This window comes from Orcinus orca, chromosome 8 (assembly GCF_937001465.1).
Source record: "Orcinus orca chromosome 8, mOrcOrc1.1, whole genome shotgun sequence".
NCBI lineage: Eukaryota > Metazoa > Chordata > Mammalia > Artiodactyla > Delphinidae > Orcinus > Orcinus orca.
Window position 1 is genome coordinate 4017663 of NC_064566.1, and position 16165 is coordinate 4033827.

General features: G+C 52.1%; 1 long non-coding RNA gene across 2 annotated transcripts; it reads right to left on the reverse strand.

Annotated features, from left to right (window-relative positions):
• Positions 1 to 413: 413 nt before the first annotated feature.
• On the reverse strand, positions 414 to 9464 carry LOC117195931 (uncharacterized). 2 transcript variants are annotated; one of them, XR_007478678.1, is made up of 2 exons: positions 3368 to 9464; positions 414 to 2391 (listed from the first exon to the last, which is right to left on the reverse strand). It is a non-coding gene; the product is annotated as an uncharacterized LOC117195931 (long non-coding RNA). The 2 variants fall into 2 exon arrangements; XR_007478679.1 differs by having other exon boundaries at positions 414 to 2829.
• Between the last annotated feature and the right edge of the window lie 6701 nt (positions 9465 to 16165).

Here is a 16165-nt window from a genome sequence, read left to right on the forward strand (position 1 = left end):
CCGCAGCTGGGGCTCCCCTTTGTACCTCCGTCTTAACTTCTGCCATCTCTCCCTCCATACCCTCCTGACACGTACCCGTGCCATCTCTTCTATTGGACGACAGTCTCTCAAGGTCAACAAATGTGTCATTACCCTTCTCACCCCCAGGACCCAACAGAGTTTCTGCCACATAAGAGGTGCACCCCCAAATAATGGAGGGATAAACGGATGAAGGAGACGAATGGACCATACCTGTTGTGGCGTTTTCTGACCGAGAAGAAAGGCAGTCTGTACAAAGATGTTCAGCTGTCTAGCCAGAACTCCTTTTGCTTGCTTCCCAGTCCTGTGCCCGCCCTGGGGGTGGAGACCCAGAGGGAGAGAAAAATGGTCCCCATCCAGAAATCATTGTTAAAGATGACGCCGTGCCCCCAACCCAGCGAGACAATCGAGTGTTGTTTATTTGATTAATTTAGTTCATTTCAATTCAGTTCAGTTCATTCAATTCAGCTCATTTCACTCTCATCCCGTCCAACTCAGCAAGTGCTTTCTGAGTACCTCGGAGGGGTACTCGGAGGGGTGGTGGGCTAGCCTGCACTCTGTATCCTGGGATACAGGAAAGTGGGGCCCTGGGGGCCGGGGCTCAGAGTTGGCACTCTGCTGCTTCCACCACATTCTGTTGGTCAAAGTAAGTCACCGCTGGTCCGGATTTAAGGGGTGGGAGACCCGCCCCCTTCTTGATGGGAGGTGCTGCCGTCTCCCATCACCAAAGGCATGGTGGTGGGTGTTGGTACCCTGTCAACCACAGGATACAGAGAATTGCCAGGAGGAGGTGGCAGTTTGGGGGTTTCCCACCTGCCCTGTCACCTCTGCGCTGTCACCTCAGCACCTCCCAGCCTGCACGTGGCCTCACTGACCCCATTTTTCGGGCAGGGATGAAGCTCTAAGAACATGCCCTGTCCTGGTGCCAAGGCTTAGGTCCCACACTGGCTGAAAGGCTCTGTCGTGGTTCCAGGTCCCCCAGGAGGAGGATTCCCGGTAGGTGGGTCCTCAGGGGAGGCGGGGGCCTCCCCGTCCCAGCCCACTGCTCCTGGGACGTGAGGCTCACGGGGGTGCAGCCAGCCTGGCCCCAGGCCTCGGTCAGTTGGGGTGATCTCTGAGGCCTCTCTGCCTAGCGGGCTCTGCAGCCACCGGTGAGGGACCGAAATGCCACAGCCGACAGCATCGGGGGTGACAGCTGACAGCAGGTGACCGCTCAGACCAGGCGAAGTATACTGGCGCGGGGCCGGGGCTTTGGGCTGTCTGGTTGACCCCCAGTTTCCCAGCAGGCTCACATACGAGTGTGTGAGTCCAGCCTCACTGGCCAGGCAGGGGCAGGCCTGTGATGCTCTGGGATCCATGCTTTCCTCCGGCCCAGGTCCCCGAGAACAGGGCAGCCTCGCCGGCCAGCAACCATGTGATCGCACGGGGCAGCTGTCCCAAGGGCTCCGTGCCGGGTGCCGTGCCGAGCTGTCCCGTCTAGAATTGGTCATCGTTTTGGAACTGGGGCTGCATTTTCATTTTGCTTCGGCCCCTCCGGCTACGTAGCCAGTCGTGCTGTGAGGGCTGTGTCAGGTGGGAGCCAAGCTGCTGGCAGACTCCCCTCCCCCAACCCCCTGGAAGCCACAGGTAGTAGCACCCCCTTACCCACCCATTAAAGCACCGGGCAAAGGGGCAATGAATGAATTGCGAGGGAAGGGATGGACGAGTGAGTGGTGAATGGACACCAGAACAACGTAATCAGCTGGACTGGGCTTTGCTAACTATGCACTTCCAAGTAAAGGGCTGTAGGATTCAGACCTATGGGAGTTGCCACTTGTCTGTCCCGGGCCTGGCAGGGCAGAGCCCCATCTGATTGCTGACAGTGCCTAAGGAGACCCCGCTTGCCCCTCCAGCATCCCTCCCCCAACCCGCCCCGGTGCCCACCCTGCCCCAGCCCTCCAGCCCCCCTGGTAGCCCCCAGACCGACTTGGGGAGGAGGGGACGGCCACCAGCCCGGCCGGCCAAGTGTCCCCGTGGGGCAGGTGGCGTGGTGGCGCCCTGGCCATCCGACGCGGGCAGCTTTCATCCCGGCCGAGGGGCCTGAGAAAGCGTGGGGACGGCTTTATCCGGGCCGCAGCTCGAGCAGCCTCCTGAGAAGTATTGACAGAGCATTACTCAGACTGACACATTCTGTTTCCCTCGGGCGCGGACAATGAGGAAGAGCCAGTTAAGGATATGGCTCCGGCCTTGTGCGCGGCTGAAGGTTTTTTGAGAAAAATGTAATAGATGACAATAGAGCAGTTTGTCGCGGTTGAGGGCATCGCGGACGGGGCCGGAGCGGCGGCTTCATCATCACTTATGATGAGAGGAGATTTACTGCCTTCTTTCTTCCCTCTGTCAGGGAGAACAATGTCGGGGGAAAGCGGAGGTTCCCCATTATAAATCACCATAAGCCCCATGGAAATCCCTCCCCACCCCGGGGTGTGAGTAGGCAGACGCTGAGCCCTCGGCCGGCTCGGGCCGCCTGGACGGCGGGCGGGCGGGCGGGCGCAGGGATGCTGCCCGGGCCCCCACCCGTGGGAATCAAGGCTCCAAAAGGCTCTGATCTCCACCCCGAGAAGCAGGCACATGCCACGGAGAATGAGAAAGGCGAGGCCTGCCCACCCCTTCAATTAGAGAAAGGGGAGCAGAGACACAGGGGTGCTTGCAGCTCCATCCTGGGCCCGGCGGGGGGGGGGTCTCGGTGGGTAGGGGGGCGACTGAGGGAACTTTGTCCAGCTTAGCGTGTCCTAGATGGCGCGATCAGGAAGGCCCGCTGGGCTTTACCTCGGCCTGCATCTTACAAAGAGAAAATTAAAGTCCAGAGAGGGGCGGACACCTGCCCAGGATCACACAGCAGTTTGGTGGCAGAGCTGGCCAGGGCTAGGATCCGGGCCTCCTGCATCCAAGCCCACTTCCCGCGGGCTAGGGAGCCCCGCCCTCGCTAAAGCGCCGCTGGTTCCAGAAATGCCGAGGGATCCCCAGCAGCTTCCCTCTGTGTAGGGGTCTCCTAGTTCCCTCCCAGCAGCCTCACCTGGTGAGCAGGGCAGCTGCTTCTTCTCCCATCCCACTGCCCGGCAAAGACCTGCACCAACTTGAGCCCACACCAACAGGGAGGAGCAGGGCTGGACCTAGAACTGGGGGCTCCTGACCCCCAGGACTGACAGCAGGACCTCCCCAGCAGGACCAAAGACCACCCTTCGCCAAAAGACAAGACTTTGGGGATTTTAGAAAGGTAATCGGGTATGAATCCCATTCTATTATGCCACCCTCCCAGCGGGGGCCGGAGTGGTACCCCACTTTTAAATCTATGCCATGTAGGAATACCCACCTCGAAAGAGACAAAGATTTGACCGGCCAGGTGAAGTTTTGTTGCCGAAAATTGCAGGTCAATTTTTGATGCCAAGAACCGCATGAGGGAACTCTGGGATTCAGAGCTTCCTGGATTTCGGAACTTGGATCAGCGATGTGGGTCGGTATTCCTGTCGGCACAGCTGTTTATTCCCCGAAGCTCGACCCACTGTGCTACATTTCTGCCACTCTTCGGTGTCCCCCCACCCTGGCCCCCTGGCCTCTCAGACACACACAGGGCAGCCACCACTGTGTTTCCTGGTTTTCTTCCTGGGTATCTGATGGAAAATAAAATCTAGCCTCTGCTAATGACTGCCCTGTGGTCTTGCTGGAGCCCCAGTTACTCCACCTATAAAGTGGAGGTGATAACTGCACCCACCTCACAGGGCTGCGACAGGATCAGAGGCAGTCAAGGCTTGGAACTCGTTGAGCGGCCAGCCTGGACCACTCAGGAAACACTTTATTATTATTATTGCTGTTCTGCATGGCCCCAGCCCGGTCACAGTGAATTCACCAAACAAACGCCTTCACGCTGCAGCCCCTCCCCAAGTCTGGAGGGGCTTCCATGGGTCCCCAGTTTATTTCCCAGCCTTATCTCCCCCTTCAAGCCTTCATACCCTCCGGGCTCCCGTCACTCCAAAAGTCCCTGTTCCCATCCCTGGTCTGTGAGTTCTGCCTCCAGAGATCATGTTTTTGGTTCATATGTTCCCCTCAGCCTGGAATTCTTGTCGCCAGCCTCACGTGTTCTAGAACTTTCTTCCTCTATCAGGGAGCAGCCCACCTGTCCTCCCTGAGGGTGGCTCTCATGAACAGTCACTCAGGGTCCATGGTGTCCGGGGGGCAGGAGTGTCTCCGTATCCCTGTGGCACACAGGTTCTTGCAGTGGGGTAGGAGCAGGGCTGGGGGTGGCTTGTGTATGTCAGAGTTTAAGGGCAGCCAACGCTGGCCAGGCACTCCCATCACCATCTTGAAACAAAGCACAGCCCGGGGACGTGTACACAGAGAGCGGGCACCAGCGGCATCACCTTTCAAGCAGCTAAAGCCCCTTCTGGTGGTCTGCCCGCTGGCCACACCACCTCCCTCCTTCCCTTCCCCACCAGGCTCCAGCCGTTCTGGCCAAGCTTGGTCCCACTCGGGGATCTGGCCACCCAGAACCTTCCCAGGCCTGAGGTGTCGGCCCCATGAGGGTCTAGATCTAATCTGCTCTGGGTGCGGTCCAGGCCTGAGGAATTTTCAAAGCTCCCAGGTGATTCTCCCATGCAGCCAGGTTTAGAACCTTGGCTCCAGGTAAGCTGGATTACCTGTCCTCCGTGCAAAGCCCGGGACTCAGAGTTTAGCAAGTGTCCAGCAGCAGAGAATTGGGGTGGCTTTCCCGTGGAACCCAGTCCCAGGGGATGGTGGGGAGGGAGGGCAGCCCCATAAGCCTCAAGGCTAAAAGGAAGGCAACCCATCTTGGAAAGGGGGTTAGCCAACGGCCAGGGGGGTCCTCTAAAAATAATTCAGGCTCTGCTCCAAGCCCTGGTTAAATGGGCGATGAGACCCCGAATTTCACTCTTCAGGTGAACTTCTCCCAAAGCCGTTGTTCCACACACTTATTTCACGGCTTTGCTGGCAGAGAGCGTTCCCTGGGCAAAGAGGTTAAGGAGCTGGTGTTACCGGCCTTGAGCAGCCACCCCCACTCAGGGCCAGGGATGATTCTGCAACACCATTTTCACAAAGGCACGTGCAGATCTCCCCTGATTCTCTGGGCATAAAACTCTGCCTCCCAGATGCCGTGTTTTTCAGGAACTGGTTTCATGGAGCTGTGTTCTGAGAAAAGCTGCTGTCATCCTTCCTGCCAAGCCCAATTATTTAAAAAAAATCATTTCTTAAAACAATCTCTGGGCCAGTGCAAGTACAAGATCCAGCTTTGAACACTGAAACTGCCCCGTGAGCCTGCCGAGATAAAGTGGTTGAAACAGGTACCCACAGGTAATCAAGCAAGTTGAAACAGATTTGTTAACGCTCAGTTAGTGACACGTCGAAAGAAGTATGCTAAAAATGATGATTCCAGTTGCAGAAACATTGGATCTCTGTCCTTCTTCCTGACAGCAGTTAAATCCTAGGGCCAATCGCCTTTTAAGGAGATTTCCAGCTGGTAACCAAATAATCACATCACTAGAAGGGTTAATATTTTTGACACATCCGCAGCTCTGAAAAATGAATATAGCAAAATAATATAAGTCAATAGAAAATTACCAGGGACGTGAAAAAAACTGTTGAAAAAATAAATACAGGCTGCTAACAGATGCATAGTCTGGGTTATGCCGTCATAACAAACATCCCCAAAATTTCAGGGGCTTAAAACTATAAAAGTTTATTTCTTGCTCATGCTACCTGTCAAGTGGAAAGCAGCAGGGTCTCTGCTCATTGTCAAGATCACTGGGGGAAAGGGTGGCAGAGGAAGGGTATAGAGACCCTGGCTCTCAGGATTGCATCCATGGGAAGTACAAGCCCTCCCTGAGCCCAGGAGGACAAACCCACCATGTGTGAACAACCCCACCATAGACCATCACCATGAAAAAAAATGCAAATCAGCGGCAACATGGATGGACCTAGAAATTATCATACTAAGTGAAGTCAGACAGAACAAGACGAATATCCTATGATATCACTTATATGTGGAATCTAAAAAAAACCCTACAAATCAACTTATTTACAAAACAGAAATAGACTCACAGACATAGAAAACAAACTTCTGGTTACCAAAGGGGAAGTGGGGAGGGATGAATTAGAAGTACGGGATTAACGGATGCACACCACTATACACAAAATAGATAAAAAACAAGGATTTACTGTATCGCATAGGGAACTATATTCAGTATCTTGTAATAACCTAGAATGGAAAAAAATCTGAAGCTGTACACCTGAAACTAACACAATATTATAAATCAACCATAGTTGAATAAATAAAATAAATTTTTTTAAAAAAATGCAAGTCAGAACAACAGGGAGACTTAACGCAATTGTTTGCCAAAGATTACAAAAACAAAAGCAAACGTGAACTAAAGCTTGCTGTTTCCCTTTCGGCAAACGCTCACCTTCTTTAGTGTACAGGGGTGTTTCATTCTCAATCAGGAGTTAGCAAACTACAGTTCCTGGATCAAATCGGCTGCTTGTTTTTGCACAGCTGTGAGTGAAGATGGTTAGTTAAATAATTTTTAATGCTTGAAAAACATTCAATTAAAAAAACATCAAAAGAAGAAGAATCGTTTGTGACACACGACAGCTACAGAGAATTCCCAGTTCAGTGTGCAGGGATGGGAACACTGGCACGCCCCTGCGTCTACAGCTCCTTCCAACAAAGGCAGAGTTGAGTAGTCAGGGACCACGTGTGGCCCACAAGATCGAAAATATGGATGTTTGGGGCATATGCTCCAGGATCCCAGCAGAACTGGGGGTGGATCCAGAGACGGGTCTTGCAAACTTGTAGGTGATTCAAGAGTGCAGCCAAGTGTAAAGGGCAGGTTCCAAGGCAGTGCCTCCCACCCACTCATGGCGCACCTGAGCACTGCGGTTGGGTCCCATCTGCAAGGGGGGCAGGGGCTTTGTAGAACCTTGTGGGTATGGGGGTTGCAAGGTTTGCATTTAGCTATGCCCTACTCCTGCTGAGAAGCTGTGCTCAAACACAGCTTGAAGAAGCCTGGCCAGGAGACTGCTGCCTGCCTGTCTTCCCAGGCTTATCCCTTGCAGGAGGTCTTAGCCATACTACTATCCCCAGGGATACTTCAAGACATCACCTTGTGCAGGGATGTTGTCCCGCTGCTATGCCTGCAGGCATCATCAAGTCAATCTTGACAAGAAACTCCTCTTCTTTTTCACAAGTAGCTGTAGTCCAGCATCTCCCAAGCAGCTTGTCTGTTTTATCCTGCATGTCTCGTTGACTGAATGGCAGAATGGTCTTCCCTTTTTGCATTGGCTGCCAGGGAGCTCAGAATCAAATTTGCCACTGTAGCCAGCAGCACATACAGAGGACCTCATGACATATATCTTGACCACTAACTCTACCTCTGTTTTGTCTTATGTGTCTCCCCCGTGTTTTCCTCACCGACTAAAAGTTACATTGCATTGTGCCCGCTCTGGTCCCGCCCGTCAGCCACCCGCAGGTTGGCCACTTCCCGTGCCTAGTCAGCAGAACTGCATTTCCCGCTGGCTGTGGTCTGCCTGGTCTCCCTGGCCTCCCAGACTCCTCAGTCTCTATACATCTCAGGCTCCACACTGCTTCCAGCCCTCGAGCCCCTCCTCCAGGAACCATCCTCGTTGCCACTAAAAGCTCTCAGGGTCACACAGATGACATGGTTTGTGGCTCTGTGGCTGCTGTGCACACCTCTTTCCTACCCTAGATGGTGAGGTCCTGGATAGCAGCAGCTCACTGCAGTTTCTGTGCACCTGCCCGGGCCCCCAGCTCAGGACTTACCTGACCTCGGGGGCCCCAAGGGCAGTCTGCAGGGCCTGCTCCCAGGCTCCGGAGTGGTTGAGACGCTGCGTCCCCTAAAGTTCTGCTCTGTCCTGGGGTAGGGCCTGTGGACAGTTTGGGCATCTCAGGATTGAAGGGGCTCCTGGAGGCGTGAGTCACACCAGTGTCCACAGGGCCACCATGAGGGCATCTTTGGTACGTGTTCTGAGTCAGTCTGGCTCACACCTGTGTTACCGACCAGGGCTCTTGGCCCCCTTAATCAATAGAAATGGATCAGAGGCCAGACAAGAGATTCAGGCAAGGCTGTACTGGGGCCCCTGGTGCAGCAGGAGGGAGTGAGAACAAGTAACAGGTTCCCTCGCTCACTTCCCGAGGGGGGGCAGCTCGTTCCTTCTATGGGGGGCGGGTAGGGGGTGTGTCCTGGGGTGACTTAGGGGGTTCGCCCAGCCCTCTGGTGGTGCTGTGTGCAGCGGGCACGCGCAGTGCCCTGCTTTGCTAACGACACCCCGAGTGGCAGTCGGGTTTTTGGTCTTTTTGTATCTTCTTGTCCATAATTTGCCCCAACTGCGCATGCATGCAGTTATTTTTAGTCCCTTATAGTTTCTTTGTATTTTGTTGCTCAAGGAGACGTTTGTCCAGGTGCCAGCACGGCAGCACCACAGCCAAGGGTCCCAGGTCCCTGCCTGTCTCACCGAGGCCCCACCACTTAGGAGCTGTGTGACTCTGGACAACCCCCTTCCCCTCCTTGAGCCCCCCTTTTCTCCTAAGCAGGATAGGTAAGAAGAGCACATCCCCTCTCAGAGAAGGAAAGAGACAGGGCATAAAAAGCACCACGAACCGGGCATCGCACAGCAAGCCCTCAGGAGACACCAGCTCCTGTTATCCCCAGGGGTCCCTGGGGGCAGCAGCCCATCCTCTGCTCCTTTAGAGGCTGGCCAGGCAGAGGCCCCTGGGGGACCCACACTCTGGGAGCCAGGTGAGAGGGAGCCGGCAGCCACAGATCGAGACATGAGCAGAAACAGGATCTGGAACCAGAGGCGAGCCACGGATTCCCGTTGGGCCCCTGCTTGCCCACCTGCCCAGTGGGGCCGCAGCGGGACTCACCTTGCAGGGTGCGGAAGCTGAGCTGGGAAGGCACAGGTGACGCCTGTGTCATGTGCCCGCCCGAAAGGCGGCCGATGTGATGTGTAATGACGGGGGGTGGGGTTGCTCTGCGATTTCAGACTTCCCTCTCCCAGGCCCTCGTTCTACTCACCCCGTGGCCGGTGGGTTTCCAAGATCCTCCGGCCCAGCCTCCTCTTGGAGGACCCCAGCCTGGAGATTCCGAAGCCAGAGTGGACCCATTTCCTCTGCTCCAACTGGAGATGCGGGCTGGCCTGGCCCTGCGCTGTCAGCTGCTGGGACAGCTGGCTCCAGAGGGTGTTGCCGTGGAAACCCAGACTGATGTTCTCCTAAACAGCTGAATTATTTGTGGTTTCTCTGCCTAGTGTCCCAGCTGAGCAGGCCAGCACGGTGGCTGGGGGGTGGTGGTGGAGGCTAAGAGCAGCCTCTGGGAGGGAGCCCCCTTCTGGGGCCCTCAGGCCTGCCTTGGCCTCTCCGCAGGGAAATGATCCAAAGACACTGAGATTTTGGGAGAGGGAGGAAGGGTGTGATTGGAAAAAATGTGCTGAGGTCATCAGGTTTGCTTCCAAAAGCGCTTCTGTGGGAGGGTCTGGGGCCAACATACTCCTCTGGGGTTGCTGGGGGAGGCTTCCCTTTGCCGACGGTGCCCACTCCCAGCTCTGTCGCTGGCGCTCAGTGCCCGGAGGGCGCCCTGGGCCCATGTGCAGGACACAGAGCTGAGCCTGATTTTCTTAGCTCATCCCAGCTCTGCCTCCGATTCGCTGTGTGACCAACAGCTCCCAATGCTTCTCAGAGCCTCGGCTTGCTTATCTGTGAAATGGGGACAGCATTCCTTGCGCAGCTTGGGATCGGGTGAGAAGGTCTGAGCTAGGGGGTCCTGAAAGCCAGAACAGCTGCCCCCTCTGAGGGGCGAGGGATTCTCCCACAATGGACCAGGCCTTTTGGGGATAAAGAGGGCTGTGCAGCATCTCCACTGCTTTGCTTTTAAGTTCGGAAAGTAACTGAAACCAGACTTATTAAGACCTGGACACCTTGCACCATAGACGGTTGAGCAGAGCCTGCAAAGGGCATGGCCACTGGGAGTGAGTCAGACGGTGAATCTGCTGGGGGGAGGGCGCCCACACTGCCGGCTTGGAAGCCTCCCTGGCCCCTGAGCAACCAGGGTGGCCACGGTGGGCTGGAAGCCAGACCCCATATTCGTCTCATCCGCATGAATGCGGGAGTGGTGGATGGCTGACTGGCACGTGTAGAGACGGGCTTCTCAGCTGCACCATCTCTTAGAAGCCCTTCCAGCAGGGAGAGAGAACGAGGCCTTAAATGGCAGGAAACTAACCTCACATTCTAGCCAGGAGAGCAAATAAAGCACACGTGGCACCCCTGCAACCCCCACCCCCCGGCAGATATCACTAATTTATCACAGCGCTCGTCCCTGCAGATTCTAGACTCCCTTCTCAAATCACCCTCAGCCCAGGATGCCTGGCTAACACCCATCGACCAGGTTTGCTCGTGAGATAATCCTATTGGCCGTCCCCGAGCTGGACGCTGCATGAGGTCCCTTCGGCATCACTGTGCACAGATGACACCGGCCTCTAGGGTGTGGGGCTGGCATCGCCCCAGGTGCCTGCTGTGATTGCCATGTAGGTTGTCCATGCTCTGAATTTCCCCCTGGGGCTGAGCGTCCCTCTGCTTCCCCAGGGAGCTGAATTTGCTGATGAGTCAGTGCAGAGCAGACTTTCTCAAACCCTGCGGAGCCTGCAAATCGCCTGGGGAGTCTTGTTACATTCTGAGTTAGCAGGTTTGGGTCTAGCAAGGGTCCCACCTTTCTAACCAGGTGCCCGGCCATGCCAATGCTGCCAGGTGGAGCAGAGAGGATGCAGATAACACTCAAATAATGCAACAGAGTCAGAGAACGGAAAGAAAGAATGCAAGAAGGCAGAGGCTGCGTCCAAGACTCAAATTTTGATTTGACGCAAGCATTTGGGAGATGCTCTTCCGTGCTCTGCTGGAAGAGGGATCTGTAGAGAGCCAAGGCCCCTTCTTTACCTCCCCAGGAGCCTTTGCTCCTTCCCTGCATTTTTTGACTCCAGTCGGTGCAGGGGAGAGGAATGGAGGGTGTGGTTTGGACCCCCGGAAAGCATCCATCCCCTTCCCACGACTTGGGGAGGGTCGGGCCAGTTGAGGGTTGGCCTTCAACTCCAGGTGGCCTTTCTTGGTGTGCCTCCTGCCCCGGGTAGGAACTGGATTTCTCCTGCAGCTACACCAGGCTCTTGATTCTGAGGACCACTTCCCTTTTCCGATGCAAGAACAGTGACTTGGGGTGTAGAACCTGTTGCAAAACCATTGTTCTAGTTCCTATGGTTGTATAACCAATGAACCCACACTTAGCTCACCATTTGTTAGGCGCATGGGGTCTGTGGGTCAGGAATTTGGACAGGGCATAGCAGGGAAGTCTCACTCACTCACACTTCAGGCAGTTAATGTGGGGCTGTCGGCCGGAACACCCACGTGTGGTCTCTTCACATGCCTCAGGCTTCCTCCCAACATGGTGAGTGGATTCCACGGGTGAGCACTGGAGGGGACAGATTGAGGTGGAAGCCGTGTGGTTTTTATGACCTGAACTTCGAGGTTACACAGCCTCACTACTGCCGCAGTCTATTCAAGACAGTCACAGTTTCAAGGGGAAATGGACTCTGCCTCGTGATGGGGAATGGCAGGGTTCTGGAAGAAGAGGTGGGCTTGGAAGTATTGCTGTGGCCATTTTGGGAAAATATGATATGCCACAGGCAGCCCTCTGGCCTCAACAATTGACATCCCTCCCACATGCAAAGTATCCTCCTCATTTCACCTGTGATGTCCGCCTCCCCCCAACTCTCACTCCATCACAGCATCAGGCTCAAGGTTCAGGATCCTGTGCTCACCATCCTCTCCAGGGGAACAATGCTACTCGGATGTAGTTTCCTGGACACAGCTCCTCCGTACAACTCCACAAGGAGCAACCAGGATCTGGAGAGTTATCTGGTCCTCACACCCAAAGAGAGGAGTGGGACAGGCAGAGGAGAGCGGCATAGAACTCCCAACTGACAACAGGGAAAGATGGGAGCCATCGGCCCATAGCAATTCTGAGATCCAGCCGGAGCACATGTTGTCTGTTTGGGGGTCAGTCCCGCTGCCTGGGGATGCATCACTGTGGCTTTAGGCTCTGTTCTCTGAGTCCACCATCCTCTTCCATGGAAAGCAATTGTGTCCTTTTCTCAGCTCACCTCTTGCCCATAGAAGTTTGGGGGTCCAAAGACCTCTTTTTGTTTTGTTCTGTCTCTGTTAGTCTGAGTTGATACAATTCTTTTAAAACTTTGTGGGTTTTTTAATGAATCAACTTACAACCCATTCTGTTAGACAAGATAAGGCAAGACAAATCTCTTCAAGATAAGCTCTTTTCGGGCTTCCCTGGGGGCGCAGCGCTTGAGAGTCCGCCTGCCGATGCAGGGACGCGGGTTCGTGCCCCGGTCCGGGAAGATCCCACGTGCCGCGCAGCGGCTGGACCCGTGGGCCATGGCCGCTGAGCCTGCGCGTCCGGAGCCTGTGCTCCGCAGCAGGAGAGGCCACAGCGGTGAGAGGCCCGCGTACGGCAAAAAAAAAAGAAAAAGATGAGCTCTTTTCTACCCCAAGCTTCGTCTGGCGCTGCCATGGGAGCGCTCTCTGGAGACTGGCGCATAGTGTCTTCTTCACGGCGTGGGCCTGTGGGCGACGCGCTTACGAGCCTTGGAGCCCCTCCTGGTTGTTACACAGCTCTCCGGGGCGCCACCTTAGACCCTCTGAGATCTGAACAAAGGCCCTTGTAACCCCAACCTGAATTTGATCTTAGCTCTAAAGGCGTTTCTTAATCTGGGAATATCAGAGACGTTGGTGATGAGAAATGGTTTGATATTCAAATCCAGCAAGTCTTGGTTCCTTTACACTTAGCAGCCCTTTCTTTAGCTGGTCTCTATTCTCTTACTTTTATCACAGGCAGCAAGAGGAGGACCAGCAGCCTTGTTAACCCTTTGTCTAGAGAGTTGATGATGACATAGAGGTAAGGTCTCCACGTTTTATAACTCTGCCTCCCCGGTGGGCTGCAGTCTCAGAGCAGTGTGGCATGGTGGCTAAGATGCTGAGAGGACCCTCACCTTTTTGGCTGCAGGAACAAGGGGAAGGAGCCCAGGCAGCCATGCCTGCCATTGAAGAGAATCCAGAGTGGGGGTGAGGTGCAGAAGAATTCTATGAATGAAAACACACAAATCTCATGCCTACCCAGACCACACGAACAGAGGAAAGAGAACAGCAGAGCAAAGGCTTAAAGACTTGAACAGAAATTTTAATCATCATCCACAGGAGGGAAGGCAGAGCTTACAGTGTGAGTCTAACCAGGTTAACTGCCAGCTTCAAAAAACAATCAGCATTCTTCCATGGAATGTAATAAAACCCAGAGTCAATACAACATAATATTTACAATGTCTAGAATATAATTCAAAATTACTTGACACATGAAGAACCAGGAAAAGGTGACCCATTAATAGTCAATAGATGCCAACTCCCAAATGCTGGAATTACCAGACAAAAAACTTAGAGTGCTATTATAATTATGGCCAATGAGGTGAAGGAAAAAAATGATTGAAAAACTTATAAACCTCAGTGGAGAAGTAAGAAATATAAAAGTGAACAAAAAGGAAATTTTAGAAGTGACATATGGAATACTAAAAAGTATTCAAATAGTCCAAAAAAAGGCAGAAAGGGGGAAATGAAAGAATAAAAAATAGAGGGTACAAATGGAAAGCAAACACTAACATGATAGACCATTTCAATAATTACACTAAATATTAATAGTACAAACATTTTAATTAAAAGGAGTTGTCTGAATAGAAAAATAAGACTCAGTGTTATGCTCAACTCTAAGCCCATAAGAAATGAACTTTAAATGTAAGCACAGAATGAAAGAAGGCTAGAGTGACTATATTACTATCAGGTAAAACAGACCTCAAGATAAAGAGTGATAATTGCGATAAAAAGGGATGTTGTATGATAACGAACAGGATAAGTCACAACACTTTAAAATACATCTCCACCTACTAGTAGAACCTCAAAAATGCATGAACAAAGATTGGCAAAATTAAAAGGGGAAATAACTGGACAATCATAGTAAAGTATTCAACTTTCCCTCTCTCTATAATTGATAGAACTAGACCCCCATCCTCCCCCCCCAAAAAACCCCAAATAAACATATAGGAGATTTAAAAAATCTCCACCCTGACCTATAAATTGATATTTACAGAAAATGCTTTCAACAGTTACAGAATAAATTCTTTTCCAGTGCCATTGTACATTCACCAAGATAGACCATATGCTGGTCCATAAGATATGTCTCAATAGAGTTAAAAGTTTTGAAATCCTCAATAATAATAAAAACATATTCAAATGTGTGGGAAGCAGCTAAAGTAATGCTTAAGTGGAAACTTATACCTTTAAATGCTTATATTAGAGAAGAAAGGTCTAAAATCAACGACCTAAAGTTCCTCCATATAAGACGCAAGAGGGAAGAGATATGGAAACATACGTGCATGTATAACTGATTCACTTTGTTGTAAAGCAGAAACTAACACACCCTTGTAAAGCAATGATACCCCAATAAAGATGTTAAAAAAAAAAAAAGAGTTCCTCCATATAAAGCTAGAGAAGGAAGGGCAAAGTAAACCCAAGGTAAGCAAATGGAAGGGAGTAATAAAGATAAAAGCAGAAACCAGTGAAACACACGGCAGAGAGATAATAGACGACATAGAGAGAGCTAAAGTCTATTTCTTTGAAAAGATTAACAAAACTGATCAAGAAAAAAGAGAATGCATATCACAAACATGAAGACTGAAAAGAGGGGCTATCACTACAGATCCTACAGACATCACAAGGATAATATAAAATATTACGAACAACTTTAGGCCAAAAAGTTTGCCAACTTTGATAGAACTGAAAAATTCCTTTAAAAATATAACTTATCAAAACTGACATAATGGCTTCCCTGGTGGCACAGTGGTTGAGAGTCCACCTGCCGATGCAGGGGACACGGGTTCGTACCCCGGTCCAGGAAGATCCCACATGCCGCGGAGCGGCTGGGCCCGTGAGCCATGGCCGCTGAGCCTGTGCGTCCGGAGCCTGTGCTCCGCAGCGGGAGAGGCCACAACAATGAGAGGCCCGCTTACCGCAAAAAAAAAAAAAAAAAAAAAAACTGACAAAGAAGAAACAGAAAATCTGAAGAACCCTACATCCATTTTTAAAAATAGAATTTATTATCAAAACCCTTCCGCATTAGTTTCTTATTGCTGTTGTAACAAATTACCATAAACTTAGTGGCTTAAAACAACATAAATTTATTCTCTTACGTTTCTGGAGTTCAGAAATGTAAACTCAGGGTATCGGCAGTGCTGTGTTCCTTCTGGAGGCTTCAGAGGAGAATGTTTCCTTGTCTTTTTTCAGCTTCTAGAGCCCACCTGTGCTGCCCCTTCCTTGCATGGCTCCAGCTTCTTGGTTTTGTCATCAAACCTCCTACTAGTCATTCTGATCCTCCTGCCTCCCACTTATAAGGCCTTTTTTGATTAAACTGTGCTTGGGTGCTGAGTGCAGGATAATCTCCATATCTCAAGATTCTTAACCTTAATCCCACCTGCAAAGTCCCTTTTACTATGTAAATTCACATTCACAGGTTGTGGGCATGAGGACGTGAGCATTTTGGGGAATCACTCATCTGCCCGCCACAGTGATGATCATTGGTTCTGTGGGTCAAGTATTCCAACAGGGCACAGTGGTGATGGCTTACTTTTACACCATCATAGGTGAGACCTCAGCTGGAAGACTCAGACTTGGGGCTGAAATGAGCAGGAAGTGCACACACGTACTTGTCTAGTAGCTGTTGCTGGCTCAGCTGAGAGTTTTCTGAGGCTGCCGGTGCAGCACCCACATTCAGCCTCTCACGTGGCCTGTGCTTCCTTACAAGATGGTGGCCGGGTCCCAAAGGTGATGGTTCTCACAGAGAAACAACTAGGAGGAAGATGTATCACTGCTCGTGATCTAGCCTTGGAAGTCAGGCAGCTTCGCATCTGCCACATTCTGTTCAGCAAGGCGATCACAGAAATCCCACCCACTTTCAAGGGAGGGGAAAACAGACCTTACCTCTTAGTG